Below are 13,489 nucleotides of genomic sequence, written 5' to 3' on the forward strand. Positions count from 1 at the left end.
CTGTACTGATTTTTGACTCTCCAAATTTCCATTAAAAGTATAGGAAAGGGGACGTGGCCATGCTCCTTTTCCTAATTTGTACCGATTTTTATGTGTAAAATGTTGGAGGGTATGCACTTGGTTGCAGATTATTTACCTTTTGTGAGTTTAACACCAGTCACGGCTTAGCACGTTGCGGTATTCCTAACTCTTTAGTAAGCTGAAAAAGAATACAGACACAGGCACTCTTAAAACTGACCAAGTTTTTATTTTTTTATTTTTAAATGATCACCAGTAAATGTATAGATGGCTGCCTACATGAAAGATGTGTAAATCAGCTGCCAAACCTTACTTGGAAAGAAAAGCCAAACAGGATACTGTAACTCATTTTCTTTTATGAAAATGTCCATAATAAAAACAAAGAAAGGTGACATGTAAGTACTGTATGTTTGACCTGATTAAAAGAGAACACTTAAAGTGCCTATAGAAATTCATATAATCCAATGAATAAAACAACCTGCAAACGCATCTGTAAAAGTAACACACAAGTTTCCTACATAGCATGTGAATATTGTTGCAATGTTTCTGGCTAAAAGAGCAGTGTGCACTCTACGCAGAACAGATTTCTGGGAAATCAGTCTGTTGAAGAACAGGAGGGCATGCAGTGTGAGCAAGCATTTCCATATCTTCCTTTCCCCCGCTAGAGATTAGTGCCTGAACATGCCAGCATCAGCATTCCACTCTACCGCAACGCACTCCCTCGCCATTTACCCAGCTAATGAATGGCAGCAATTAGTAAAATGTAATCCTATCGCACAATCATTTTAATGCTTTTAGCACTCAGAAAAGTAAACACCAAATTAATACTGCTGAAGCCATCTCAGATCCTCGTTAGCAGCAAGCAATTATAGTTCAGCTCCTCAGGTGTAATTAAATGATTGCTATGATTTAGTTCAATAAATGCAAGTTAATTCATAAGCAAGCAACAAATATTCTGGGAGCAATTACTGGGAAAGGCGCAATATGAGCGGCTGTGTACCTGGAGAAGAGAGGCGATGCCCCCTCCTGCCAAAACAGGGAACAAAGACTAGTGACCTTCCCTATCCACAAATTAACCTTGTTGAAACTCATTGTTTTGATAGTGATTAGTGCATTAGCATTTCAGTAGCCTAATCCTACATAGTAAATGCCACAAAGAAAGTGTTCTATAGCAATTCACACCACGGTAGGGATTGTACAGACAATATTTACGTTGTGCAGAATGATACAGCAGCTCAACACCGCTGCAAATAATAGTCGGGATCCGGTCTGAAGATCGACAGTGTCTAGGTCGACAATGTTTAGGTCGACCACTATAGGCCGACATGGATGGAAGGTCGACAGGGTTTCTAGGTCGACATGTGCTAGGTCGACAGGTCTAAAGGTCGACATGAGTTTTTCACATTTTTTTATTTTTTTAATTTTTTCATACTTAACGATCCACGTGGACTACGATTGGAACGGTAAAGTGTGCCGAGCGAAGCGGTAGCGGAGCGAAGGCACCATGCCCGAAGCATGGCGAGCGAAGCGAGCCATGCGAGGCGACGCGGTGCACTAATTTGGGATCCCGGTCACTCTACGAAGAAAACGAAAAAAAATAAAAAAATCCTCATGTCGACCTTTAGACCTGTCGACCTAGCACATGTCGACCTAGAAACCCTGTCGACCTTCCATCCATGTCGACCTAGTGACTGTCGACCTATACATTGTCGACCTAGATACTGTCGATAAAACGAACCACACCCATAATAGTCTTGTGTTAGTATCTAATATTATTTGCTATAAAATAAAAGGTATCTATATTAATACAAAAATGAACTTAATTAAATGTAAAATTAAAATTCATGTTTGGAAAGTACCAGTTTTACATTGATTTCAGATTCCTTAGTGTTGAATGACACAAGTACCTAGGGGGTCTATTTATATCTATGTTGTGCTGCTATTTAGCAATCTAGGGATCCTTATTGAGAACATACACGTAAATGTGCATTGAGCTTTGACCTGGAGGCAGGGGCGGATTGGGATGGAAAACCAACCCAAGAAATGTATGAAGACAGCCCTAAGGGGTGTGTGGTCTGATGAGGGGGTGGGGTCTGTTGAGGGGGGCGGGATCCCTCCTCATTGGACCTGATTGTACACAATTGCGGCCTTCCTTGCGTCTTCTGCTGCAGCTGTGTCAGAGGCCAGGAGCAGATTGGGAACTAAAAGTGGCCCTGTAACATTGTGTAGAAGTGGCCTGACATTGGCAGCACAAGAGGTATAATATACCGTGTAGCCATGGCAGCATCACTGGATGGCAGAGCTGCTGGGGTTCACTACGGGTGGCCGGCGGTTGGGCTCCCGGCGACCAGCATCCCGGCGCCGGGAGCCCGACCGCCGGCTTACCGACAGCTTGGCGAGCGCAAATGAGCCCCTTGCGGGCTCGCTGCGCTCGCCACGCTACGGGCACGGTGGCGCGCTACGCGCGCCACACTATTTTATTCTCCCTCTATGGGGGTCGTGGACCCCCACGAGGGAAAATAAGTGTCGGTAAGCCGGCGGTCGGGCTCCCGGCGCCGGTATACTGAGCGCCGGGAGCCCGACCGCCGGCAAACAGAAGACCACCCAGCTGCTGTACTGGAGATGGAATAACAGAATGAATGGGGACAATGCAGTGTACAGAGTGCGGCGGGCTACCTGTCATGTGGCGGTTGGGACCACATGACAGCACACAATACAGACCCCACAGACACGTCGGACTACCAGGAATCTTCCTGGTGAGGCCTACGGCCAATCCACCCCTGCCTGGGGACGATCTTGCAAAGCCTCTTAAATCCCCCACTGACAGGTATATATGTTAACACCACCTTAAAATGGGCTGGTTAGATGATTTTATTTTTAATAACATATCTGTTTTACATTTAAATAAACGTGTGCACTCTGGAAATGTTCTAGTTGGGTGACATGCATGAAAATGTGGGAGGAAAAACAAAATCACAATGAAACCTGGCGTATACAATTACATATGGATCTCTATCAGGGTTTCGCAAACTTGATCCTCAAGGCTCCTTAACAATCAAGGTTTTAAGGCTATCCATGCTAGTGCAGAGAGGTTCAATTCAAATGGACTATTACTAATTAAGTCACCTGTGCTTAAGAATAGATATTCTTAAAACAAGCACTGTTAGGGTGCCTTAAGGACAGAGTTTGGGAACCACTGCTATATACTTTGAAGTGGAATGTTGTACAAAAACAAAGGATACTATAGATTTGTTGTGGAGGTTGAGGCGTGGAGTGTTACAAGAAGATTGAGCGGTGAGAAAATGTGTAGGTCATTAAATTGGCAGATCTCATTAGGAAATAGAGTAAATGTGTGTACACACTGGCCGATATATCGCGGGTCCGTCGGCCAGTGTGTACGGGCGATATGTCTGTGAACTCCGTCGTTCACAGACATATCGCGTCGGCCCCGCAGCACAGCCGGCGGCCAATATATCTACCGATATATCGGCGCGTCGCTGTGTGAGTACTGGCAGACGGCCAACTGCCCTTACACATGCTGCGGAAGCCTGCGGCGATTGACAGCTGAACTGGGCGGGCGTGTGTACACGCCCGCCCAGTTCATGACGTCAGTGCCCGACGGATCGGGCAGTGTGTACGCTCAACACACTGCCCGATCCGTCCATAGATATATCTGCCGATCAATTGATTGGCAGATATATATATCAGTGTGTAACATAGAAACATAGAATTTGACGGCAGATAAGAACCACTTGGCCCATCTAGTCTGCCCCTTTTTTTTTTATCCTTTAGGTAATCTCAACCCTTTTTGAACCTTAATTCTTTGTAAGGATATTCATATGCTTATCCCAAGCATGTTTAAATTGCTCTACAGTCTTAGCCTCTACCACCTCTGATGGGAGACTATTCCACTTATCCACTACCCTTTTTGTGAAGTAATTTTTCCTTAAATTTCCCCTGAACCTGCCTCCCTCCAGTTTCAGTGTATGTCCTCGAGTTCTAATATTTCTCTTCCTTTGAAGAATGTTTCCCTCCTGAACTTTGTTAAGACCCTTGATATATTTGAAAGTTTCTATCATGACCCCCTTTCCCTTCTCTCCTCCAAACTATACATGTTAAGATCTTGTAGCCTTTCCGGGTACGTTTTGTGATGTAAGCCATGCACCATTTTAGTTGCCCTTCTTTGTACACTCTCTAATGTATTTATATCCTTCTGGAGATATGGTCTCCAGAACTGGACACAGTATTCCAGATGGGGCCGCACCAATGACCTATACAGTGGCATTATCACTTCTTTTTTCCTACTACTGATTCCTCTCCCTATGCAACCAAGCATCTGACTTGCCTTTCTCATTGCTTTGTTGCATTGCTTTCCTGCCTTCAAGTCACTTGAAATAGTGACTCCTAAATCCCTTTCCTCCTCAGTAGTTTCTAATATAGTACCCTTGATACTATATTTAGCCTTTGGGTTTTTGAGACCCAAGTGCATGATTTTGCATTTTTTTAGCATTAAACTGTAGTTGCCATGTTCTTGACCATTTCTCAAGCCTACCTAGGTCATCAATCATTTGTTTTACCCCTCCCGGTGTGTCTACCCTGTTGCATATCTTTGTATCATCTGCAAAAAGGCATACCTTCCCTTCAATACCATCTGCAATGTCACCAACAAAGATATTAAAGAGAACTGGACCAAGTACAGATCCCTGGGGTACTCCACTGGTAACATTTCCCTCCATAGATTGCACTCCATTAACTACAACTGTCTGTTTCCTATCCTGCAACCAGGTTCTTATCCATTTAACTGTTTTATAATCCACCCCCACGCTTTCAAGTTTATTTAGCAGTCTGCGATGTGGGACAGTGTCAAATGCCTTACTAAAGTCTAGATATGCTACATCTACAGCTCCCCCTTGATCTGTTATTTTTGTCACAGAGTCAAAAAAGTCAATAAGATTTGTTTGGCATGATCTACCACCAGTAAATCTATGCTGTTTTGGATCCTGTAAGTGGTTTGATTTAAGATATTCCACAACTCTTTATTTTAATAGTTTTTCCATTACTTTCCCCACTACTGATGTAAGGCTTACTGGTCACTAGTTACTTGCTTCCACTTTTGTGCAGTGGGACTACATTTGCTCTTTTCCAATCCTCTGGAATAGCACCTGTATTTAGTGACTGGTTAAATAATTCTGTTAACGGTGTAACCAGCACATCTTTTAGCTCTTTGAGTATCCTTGGGTGTATCCCATCTGGTCCCATTGTACCCACCTTAAGTGATCGCGGCAACAAAAACACATTAGTCTGTGAACTTCTCACATATCCGATGTGTTTCTTACCTGAAAACAAGTAATTTTGCAGGCTGTAAAAATGGTCTCTAAATGGATTGGCCGTCAGTGCATGCAGTCAGCACTGTGAAAAGCTGACAGCATGCACTTAACAGTTTTCTTCATTCTCCGCTATCTTTGTCAGACAGTGGAGTCCAACATATTTAATTAACTGTATTGTGGATCAAGGTGCCCACAAGATGATCGATTAATATCAATCAATATCTTTGTGTAAAGAATTCAGCCATAACTCAGACTGGGGCATAACATTGTCTACCATAGAAAAGAGTAGTGGCATAACTACACACTTTAATACCAATGCAGCCTGGCAACTTGCTAAGTTACACAATGAAATATAATTGAAGTATATCTGTACAGTGCTCTGCATTTTAAAAAAGTAATTATTAAAAATATTACAAGTACCAAAAGATGTAAAGAGATAAAGAAAAAAAAATCAAGAACGGATACGGTCATAGCTGGTAAAAGGTAAAATATATATATGTGTGTGTGTGTGTGTGTGTGTGTGTGTATGATAATTTGATAGAACCATCGATCTTGAAATTAATTTCAGCAACTTCATTTAAACAGTTAGAGCTGTATAATGCTGAAATTACTTAGTAGACATTTAAATGTTGGACTTGGATCATGTCTGTTCAGGCATTTGTTCTCTGTAACAAGATTTAATGAAAGACGAAAACCCCAGGACCAAGGATTGTGTTCATTGCTGGCACAGCTCCTGGGCATGATGCAACACAAGTGAAAAGCAAGTAATATGATTAGAAAACAGTCTGCGGTATATGTAAAGGCCGTAGTGACACCACTTCTGTTCTCAGCTATGTTAGATATCAATGGAACAGTGCCATGACAATTTGGTTTTGATCTATCTATTTGGGATGTGGTTAATTTACCGGCTGCCGGGACCCCGGCGTTCAGGATACTGACGCTGGAATCCTGACAGCCGGTGAAATGCCGGCAGTCGGAATCCCAACCGAAACCCAGCATTCCCACTCGGGTTGTGGTCCACGCCACCACCCGAGGGGGAATATAATAGTGTGGGCCCGATGCGTGAAAAACGCAGCAAATTCACAAGAGTACTCGTTGCCGGCATTCCGGCTGTTGGAATATCGGCATCGGTCTCCTGACTGCCGGTATCCCGACCACAGGTAAATCATACCGAACCCCATATACCCTGTATGATCTATCATTAAACAGCATGTCCCCGAACCCCCAAATACCTTTGTTTTACCCAGCAGGGATAATTATACAAAGTATAATTTAATCTTATAGTGGGTACACACTATAAAAGATATATTGTACCATATATATCGCCCCGACATGGATAAGAATAATATTTAGTACTTATTGTATAGTGTGTACCCCCGAACCATTGAACCCAACCATCGTTCATCGAGTCATCCCATCCAATGGGATGATTCCATGAGCGATGCGGGTGTAGTTACAGGCATGTGATAATACATTGCGCCGTAGCACAGCTGATCATTTAGTGTGTGCTGCAGATGTATCGTTACATCTGTGAGTACTCAGCTTTACTGCTCTATCAGGGCTTTTGGATCTGTTTCCCTCACAACTTCAGAGCCGAATGGTGAGCTACACAGTAACAGTGACTAGTTATTTATTTATTAGCAGTTTTATATAGCGCAGAAAATTCTGCTGCGCTTTACATCCCATCATCCCAGCAGCAAATCCCCTTGCGGATTTGCTATGCTTGCCACACATCAGGCCCGGTGGCTCGCTTCATTCACCACAGGTTCTATTCCCACTTGGTTGGTGGAGTGGACCCACCAACCGAGTGGGAATACCAAGCGTTTCACGGGGTTCCAGGAGTCTGTATTTCACCGGCTGTCGGGATTCTGGTGTTGGTCTCCTGAACGTCGGGATACTGACAGCCTGTATATTGACTGCATTCCACAAGGATATGTGCTATTCATTGCATACAGGTCCACCAGATTGCAAAGGTTCCTGGCGGGCTGTGAGATATGGTCACACGGCAATGTTGGCCTGGGGTCAGTAAGATGGGAAAGTGAAGAGAAAACATGTGAGCATATACTGTATATGTGGACTGTACAGTGGGGATGTAATTGTATAGGAAAGTTTATAAAGGTTATGTGGGCGGTTCCGGAATTTGATAAGCTTGCCTGAAGAGGTGAGTTTTCAGGTAATGCTTAAAGGTATGGAGATTAGAGGAGAGTCTTATTATGTGTGAAAGGACATTCTTTGGGCTGAACCCATTCTCTGGAAAGTCCTGCAATCGTGAATGGGAGAGAATAATGAGTGTGGATGACAGACGGTATGGGAGATGTTTTGAGATAAGCGAAGATATGTATGTTGTGTAGTTTGGTTAATGGCCTTGTCTGAAAGTAAAAGTATTTTATATTGAATACAGTGGAATAGAGGTAACCACTACAGAGACTGGGTGTATCTGCAGACAATGAACTAGCGAGGAAGATTAGCCTTGCAGCTGCATTCAGAATGGATTGTAGTGGTGAGAGTCTCTTTTTGGTAAGACCAGTAAGAAGACTACTGCAATAATCAATGCAGGAGATAATGAGAGCGTGGATTTGTGGAGTTTTTGCAGTGTCTTGTGTAAGGTATGGTAGTATTTTGGATGTTTTTAGATGCATGATATTGAGACAGACTGAATGTGGGAATAAAGGACAATTCAGAGTCAAGGACAAGGGCAGATAGGCAATAGGCCCACAGGGTTTTGTTTGTTGACATGTGAGGGTTGGCGCTGCCGCCGTGGTTAGTATACCTATGGTGCTGCCCATGTGAGGCCACTTCTACAGATTTTTCCAGGGCCACTTTAAGCTCCCAATCCGCCCCTGCTAAACACTGAAAGAAAGTGCACTGGAATATGTTAGTGCTACATCTATGTTAATAAATAATAAGAATTTACTTACCGATAATTCTATTTCTCGTAGTCCGTAGTGGATGCTGGAGACTCCGTAAGGACCATGGGGAATAGCGGCTCCGCAGGAGACTGGGCACAAAAGTAAAGCTTTAGAACTACCTGGTGTGCACTGGCTCCTCCCCCTATGACCCTCCTCCAAGCCTCAGTTAGGATACTGTGCCCGGACGAGCGTACACAATAAGGAAGGATTTTGAATCCCGGGTAAGACTCATACCAGCCACACCAATCACACCATATAACTTGTGATCTAAACCCAGTTAACAGCATGATAACAGAGGAGCCTCTAGAAAAGATGGCTCACTACAGCAATAACCCGATTTTTTGGTAACAATAACTATGTACCAGTATTGCAGACAATCCGCACTTGGGATGGGCGCCCAGCATCCACTACGGACTACGAGAAATAGAATTATCGGTAAGTAAATTCTTATTTTCTCTGACGTCCTAGTGGATGCTGGGGACTCCGTAAGGACCATGGGGATTATACCAAAGCTCCCAAACGGGCGGGAGAGTGCGGATGACTCTGCAGCACCAAATGAGAGAACTCCAGGTCCTCCTCAGCCAGGGTATCAAATTTGTAGAATTTTACAAACGTATTTGCTCCTGACCAAGTAGCTGCTCGGCAAAGTTGTAAAGCCGAGACCCCTCGGGCAGCCGCCCAAGATGAGCCCACCTTCCTTGTGGAATGGGCTTTTACAGATTTTGGCTGTGGCAGGCCTGCCACAGAATGTGCAAGCTGAATTGTACTACAAATCCAACGAGCAATAGTCTGCTTAGAAGCAGGAGCACCCAGCTTGTTGGGTGCATACAGAATAAACAACGAGTCAGATTTTCTGAGTCCAGCCGTCCTGGAAACCTATATTTCCAGGGCTCTGACAACGTCTAGCAACTTGGAGTCCTCCAAGACCCTAGTAGCCGCAGGCACCACAATAGGTTGATTCAGGTGAAACGCTGAAAACCACCTTAGGGAGAAACTGAGGACAAGTCCTCAATTCCGCCCTGTCCGAATGGAAAATCAGATGAGGGCTTTTACAGGATAAAGCCGCCAATTCTGACACGCACCTGGCCCAGGCCAGGGCCAACAGCATGACCACTTTCCATGTGAGATATTTTAACTCCACATATTTAAGTGGTTCAAACCAAAGTGACTTTTGGAACCCAAAAACTACATTTAGATCCCAAGGTGCCACTGGAGGCACAAAAGGAGGCTGTATATACAGTACCCCTTTCACAAACGTCTGAACTTCAGGGACTGAAGCTAGTTCTTTTTGGAAGAAAATTGACAGGGCCGAAATTTGAACCTTAATGGACCCCCATTTCAGGCCCATAGACACTCCTGTTTGCAGGAAATGTAGGAATCGACCCAGTTGAAAATTCCTCCGTCGGGGCCTTACTGGCCTCACACCACGCAACATATTTTCGCCAAATGCGGTGATAATGTTTTGCGGTTATATCTTTCCTGGCTTTGATCAGGATAGGAATGACTTCATCCGGAATGCCTTTCTCCTTCAGGATCCGGCGTTCAACCGCCATGCCGTCAAACGCAGCCGCGGTAAGTCTTGGAACAGACAGGGTCCCTTCTTAGAGGTAGAGGCCACGGATCCTCCGTGAGCATCTCTTGAAGTTCCGGTTACCAAGTCCTTCTTGGCCAATCCGGAGCCACGAATATAGTGCTTACTCCTCTCCATCTTATAATTCTCAGTACCTTGGGTATGAGAGGCAGAGGAGGGAACACATACACTGACTGGTACACCCACTGTGTTACCAGAGCGTCCACAGCTATTGCCTGAGGGTCCCTTGACCTGGCGCAATACTTGTCGAGTTTTATAAACATGTGGAAGACTTCTGGGTGAAGTCCCCACTCTCCCGGGTGGAGGTCGTGTCTGCTGAGGAAGTCTGCTTCCCAGTTGTCCACTCCCGGAATGAATACTGCTGACAGTGCTATCACATGATTTTCCGCCCAGCGAAGAATCCTTGCAGCTTCTGCCATTGCCCTCCTGCTTCTTGTGTCACCCTGTCTGTTTACGTGGGTGACTGCCGTGATGTTGTCCGAATGGATCAACTCCGGGTGACCTTGAAGCAGAGGTCTTGCTGAGCTTAGAGCATTGTAAATGGCCCTTAGCTTCAGGATATTTATGTGAAGTGATGTCTCCAGGCTTGACCATAAGCTCTGGAAATTCCTTCCCTGTGTGACTGCTCCCCAGCCTCGCAGGCTGGCATCCGTGGTCACCAGGACCCAGTCCTGAATGTGCGGCCCTCTAGAAGATGAGCACTCTGCAACCACCACAGGAGAGACACCCTTGTGCTTGGTGACAGGGTTATCCGCTGATGCATCTGAAGATGCGACCCGGACCATTTGTCCAGCAGGTCCCACTGGAAAGTTCTTGCGTGGAATCTGCCGAATGGGATTGCTTCGTAGGAAGCCACCATTTTTCCCAGAACCATTTCATTGATGTACTGAGACTTGGCTCGGTTATAGGAGGTTCCCGACTAGCTCGGATAACTCCCTGACTTTCTCCTCCGGGAGAAACACCTTTTTCTGGACTGTGTCCAGGATCATCCCTAGGAACAGAAGACGAGTCGTCGGAATCAGCTGCGATTTTGGAATATTGAGAATCCAATCGTGCTGCCGCAACACTACCTGAGATAGTGCTACACCGACCTCCAACTGTTCCCTGGATCTTACCCTTATCAGGGAATCGTCCAAGTAAGGGATAACTAAAATTCCCTTCCTTCGAAGGAGTATCATGATTTCGGCCATTACCTTGGTAAAGACCCGGGGTGCCGTGGACCATCCATACGGCAGCGTCTGAAACTGATAGTGACAGTTCTGTACCATAAACCTGAGGTACCCTTGGTGAGAAGGGTAAATTGGGACATGAAGGTAAGCCTCCTTGATGTCCCGAGACATCATGTAGTCCCCTTCTTCCAGGTTCGCAATCACTGCTCTGAGTGACTCAATCTTGAATTTGAACCTTCGTATGTAAGTGTTCAAGATTTTAGATTTAGAATCGGTCTCACCGAGCCGTCCGGCTTCGGTACCACAACAGTGTGGAATAATACCCCGTTCCCTGTTGCAGGAGGGGTACCTTGATTATCACCTGCTGGGAATACAGCTTGTGAATGGCTTCCAAAACTGCCTCCCTGTCAGAAGGAGACATCGGTAAAGCCGACTTTAGGAAACGGCGAGGGGGAGACGTCTCGAATTCCAATTTGTACCCCTGAAATATCACCTGAAGGATCCAGGGGTCTACTTGCGAGTGAGCCCACTGCGCGCTGAAATTCATTGAGACGGGCCCCCACCGTGCCTGATTCTGCTTGTAAAGCCCCAGCGTCATACTGAGGGCTTGGCAGAGGCGGGAGAGGGCTTCTGTTCCTGGGAACTGGCTGATTTCTGCAGCCTTTTTCCTCTCCCTCTGTCACGGGGCAGAAATGAGGAACCTTTTGCCCGCTTGCCCACGAAAAGACTGCGCCTGATAATACGGCGTCTTCTTATGTTGAGAGGCGACCTGGGGTACAAACGTGGATTTCCCAGCTGTTGCCGTGGCCACCAGGTCAGAAAGACCGACCCCAAATAACTCCTCCCCTTAATAAGGCAATACTTCCAAATGCCGTTTGGAATCCGCATCACCTGACCACTGTCGTGTCCATAACCCTCTACTGGCAGAAATGGACAACGCACTTAGACTTGATGCCAGTCGGCAAATATTCCGCTGTGCATCACGCATATATAGAAATGCATCTTTTAAATGCTCTATAGGCAATAATATACTGTCCCTATCTAGGGTATCAATATTTTCAGTCAGGGAATCCGACCTCGCCAACCCAGCACTGCACATCCAGGCTGAGGCGATTGCTGGTCGCAGTATAACACCAGTATGTGTGTAAATACATTTTAGGATACCCTCCTGCTTTCTATCAGCAGGATCCTTAAGGGCGGCCATCTCAGGAGAGGGTAGAGCCCTTGTTCTTACAAGCGTGTGAGCGCTTTATCCACCCTAGGGGGTGTTTCCCAACGCACCCTAACCTCTGGCGGGAAAGGATATAATGCCAATAACATTTTAGAAATTATCAGTTGTTATCGGGGAAACCCACGCATCATCACACACCTCATTTAATTTCTCAGATTCAGGAAAACTACAGGTAGTTTTTCCTCACCGAACATAATACCCCTTTTTGGTGGTACTCGTATTATCAGAAATGTGTAAAACATTTTTCATTGCCTCAATCATGTAACGTGTGGCCCTACTGGAAGTCACATTTGTCTCTTCACCGTCGACACTGGAGTCAGTATCCGTGTCGGCGTCTATATCTGCCATCTGAGGTAACGGGCGCTTTAGAGCCCCTGACGGCCTATGAGACGTCTGGACAGGCACAAGCTGAGTAGCCGGCTGTCTCATGTCAACCACTGTCTTTTATACAGAGCTGACACTGTCACGTAATTCCTTCCAACAGTTCATCCACTCAGGTGTCGACCCCCTAGGGGGTGACATCACTATTACAGGCAATCTGCTCCGTCTCCACATCATTTTTCTCCTCATACATGTCGACACAAACGTACCGACACACAGCACACACACAGGGAATGCACTGATAGAGGACAGGACCCCACTAGCCCTTTGGGGAGACAGAGGGAGAGTTTGCCAGCACACACCAGAGCGCTATATATATACAGGGATAACCTTATATAAGTGTTTTTCCCCTTATAGCTGCTGTATTTTTAATACTGCGCGTAATTAGTGCCCCCCTCTCTTTTTTAACCCTTTCTGTAGTGTAGTGACTGCAGGGGAGAGCCAGGGAGCTTCCCTCCAACGGAGCTGTGAGGGAAAATGGCGCCAGTGTGCTGAGGAGATAGGCTCCGCCCCCTTCTCGGCGGCTTATCTCCCGTTTTTCTGTGTATTCTGGCAGGGGTTAAATTCATCCATATAGCCCAGGAGCTATATGTGATGCATTTTTTTTTTGCCATCCAAGGTGTTTTTATTGCGTCTCAGGGCGCCCCCCCCCAGCGCCCTGCACCCTCAGTGACCGGAGTGTGAAGTGTGCTGAGAGCAATGGCGCACAGCTGCAGTGCTGTGCGCTACCTTGTTGAAGACAGGACGTCTTCTGCCGCCGATTTTCCGGACCTCTTTTGTCTTCTGGCTCTGTAAGGGGGCCGGCGGCGCGGCTCTGGGACCTATCCATGGCTGGGCCTGTGATCGGTCCCTCTGGAGCTAAT

At 45.9% G+C, this 13,489-nt stretch overlaps 1 protein-coding gene across 5 annotated transcripts in view; it reads right to left on the reverse strand.

Annotated features, from left to right (window-relative positions):
* Positions 1–13,489, reverse strand: part of MIPOL1 (mirror-image polydactyly 1) — a 921,515-nt gene that overhangs the window by 652,767 nt on the left and 255,259 nt on the right. Inside the window, exon 3 of one of the 5 annotated variants that reach the window (XM_063947846.1) lies at positions 137–199. The exons of the other annotated variants lie outside the window; for them this stretch is intronic. The gene's annotated coding sequence lies outside the window, so the exon portion shown is untranslated. The remainder of the gene's footprint in view (positions 1–136; positions 200–13,489) is intronic. 5 annotated transcript variants of the gene reach the window in all.

This window comes from Pseudophryne corroboree, chromosome 12 (genome assembly GCF_028390025.1).
Source record: "Pseudophryne corroboree isolate aPseCor3 chromosome 12, aPseCor3.hap2, whole genome shotgun sequence".
Taxonomy (NCBI): domain Eukaryota; kingdom Metazoa; phylum Chordata; class Amphibia; order Anura; family Myobatrachidae; genus Pseudophryne; species Pseudophryne corroboree.